A 2,867-nucleotide genomic window follows, 5' to 3' on the forward strand; every position below is an offset into this window, starting at 1 on the left:
TACTATTTTGTATATAATATATTGATTAAAACTTATAAAATTTTACAGTAATATACATGATGAAAATATAGGTATGAGAACATATTTAATTATTGTCTTTTAAATATGAAGATTAAAAAAAAAAAAGGAATTATATTTTAGGTATCCTTTTAATAAACCTAAATATGTTTTATGAAAATTATAATAAAATTGTAAAAATAGTATATTCATACCTACATGTTTAATAATTTTTTTTGCAGAAAATGCAATATATTCTTATTTCTACATTATAATTGTAATAATGTATTAATTATATTAAATATATATATATATATATATATATATTAGTTTTATAATACTAAATGTTTTTACAAAGATTAAAAATATAAGGTATATCTTTTTAAAAGTACAATATTATTATATGTATATATAAATATATTTTTTTTCCCGTTAATATATAAATATATATTACATTTATATATAACACAATATATATATTAATATTTTAATTTAAAAAAAAAATTAATGAAAAAAAAAAAAGGGCGCGCACGGATTTGAACCATGGACCCGCTGATCTGCAGTCAGCTGCTCTACCGCTGAGCTACACGCCCATTCATTATGAATTGTAAAAATGAAAATAATATTTAATAAAAACATATATATAAATACATGATAATAATAATAATATATATATTTTTTAACATAGGAATTTATGTTCTCCTAATATTTTAATATTAAAATAAAAAAAAAAAATAATAATAATAAAATACAGGAAAAATAATTGTACTTGTTTATATTTTATTTAAAACAATATTTTCTTAGGCTTATATATTATTTATAATAAATATTAATATAATATTGGATCAGAATGAGTGGTCACATAGTAGAAAAAAAATAATAATAATAAATAAAAAAAAAATTTAAGAAATTAAAAGAAGTTAAAAGAAATACTTGTACTTTTTTTTTTTATATTTATATTTATTTTTTTTCTCATTTATACGTATAATGAACTTAGTATAATTTTAAGATATAACAATAGTAATATGTTTTATACGTACAATATTTAAGAAGTTCCTTTTTTTTTTTTTTTTTTTTTTTTTTAATAATAAATAGATATATAAAAATTATTATTTGAGCATCTGTGGTCTAGTGGTAGAATACTTCGTTGCCATCGAAGTGACCCGGGTTCGATTCCCGGCAGATGCAAATCACATATCTTATTTATTTTTATATTTATATAATATATAAATATATTTAATTTTTATTAAATATATATATGTATATATTATAGATATATATATAGATATATTATATGAAGAAAAAATATTTCTACCATTTTATTTATATATAATTTCTTGTTTTTTATTATTTTTTAAAATATATATAATTAATATATGTAAATTCCATATAAATAATAAAGTATAAAAATAAAATAAAAAATTGTTCCTATATTTTATATAATTAAATATAATTTATTCTAATATAGAATCATAAAGGTATTTAGAAAAATACTTTTTAATATTTTTTTACTTCAATAATATTTAAAATTTATAATTGTAATATTTAAATATATAAATACCATACCTTTTTTATTCCTTACAAATTTTAATTAATATATTTATTTATTCGTTTATATAATTTTAACATATATATATATATATATATATATATATATATATATATATTATTTAATATTAAATAAGACTATTTTTAATTCATCATTTTCAAAAAAAAATAAATGAATTTAAATGTGAAAAGTCATACAATTTTGATAATATATATTGTATTGTATATATTAAGGCACGAAAATATAGTAAAATCATGAAAATGTATTTATTTTGTTATTATATTATTTATTTTTTTTTTTTTTTTGTATGTGGTTATATACCTTTATATATTTGAATTTTATAAAGACATGAAATAATAAAATATTTCAAGCTCTTTTTTGTATGTGGTTATATACCTTTATATATTTGAATTTTATAAAGACATGAAATAATAAAATATTTCAAGCTCTTTGCTTTTGTTTTTGGTTTTCATCAATATAGACGAACTATGTAATAAAATCTTAAACTATTGATAATGTTATATATATATATATAAGAAATTTGTTTTTTTTTTTTTGTGTAGAAATAATAATTTTGTCTTAGTATATTATAACAAATGTGTTAATAATAATATACTGGTCATATATTAAATGTATAAAATGAAAAAAGTATGTTATAAATGATATAATGCATTTTAAATATATATATATATATATTTATTTATATATCAATTTTAAAATTTCAATTCTTATAATTGACAATTATTGAAAAAAAAAAATAAAAAACTTTACTCTAACTCATGAATTGTATTATCTTCATTTAAAAACGTTAGAATTATTAAAACGGGAAATACATATAAATTATTATCTTTATAAAGATGTTGAAAGACATACATGTGTTTAAGAAGAAAACTCTGAAAAAGTAGAAAAATCTTATAGATAATGTATTATACATTTCCCCACCTCCCATTTTTTATAGAACATTTAATATAAATATATCTATATATAAACCTAATTTATATAACCATACTTTTCTTTAAAAATAATTGGATAAATACATAGAAATAGTATTGTTTTTTTGTATTTATATATTTATCATTTATATGTATAGTTTCAAAAATTGAACTTTCAAAATTTAATGAATAGCATATATGTATATATTTTATTAAGAACAAATAGTGTATATACATTATTTATAAAACATGTAGGTGTCCTACATTATGGGATATTTTTATATGAATTAAACATTAATACAATTATTGAAATATTTAATATATATTAAACATAGAGATATAATATTTATTTAATTTATCAGTTATTATATTATTTAAATTATAAATAA

At 15.5% G+C, this 2,867-nt stretch overlaps 2 non-coding genes across 2 annotated transcripts; one reads left to right on the forward strand and one right to left on the reverse strand.

Annotated features, from left to right (window-relative positions):
- Positions 1-518: 518 nt before the first annotated feature.
- PGSY75_1370100 lies at positions 519-590 on the reverse strand. Its single transcript has one exon. It is a non-coding gene; the product is annotated as a tRNA-Cys (tRNA).
- Positions 591-1,114: 524 nt separating this feature from the next.
- On the forward strand, positions 1,115-1,185 carry PGSY75_1370200. Its single transcript has one exon. It is a non-coding gene; the product is annotated as a tRNA-Gly (tRNA).
- The last annotated feature ends 1,682 nt before the right edge of the window (positions 1,186-2,867 follow it).

This window comes from Plasmodium gaboni, chromosome 13 (assembly GCF_001602025.1).
Source record: "Plasmodium gaboni strain SY75 chromosome 13, whole genome shotgun sequence".
Taxonomy (NCBI): Eukaryota; Apicomplexa; class Aconoidasida; order Haemosporida; family Plasmodiidae; genus Plasmodium; species Plasmodium gaboni.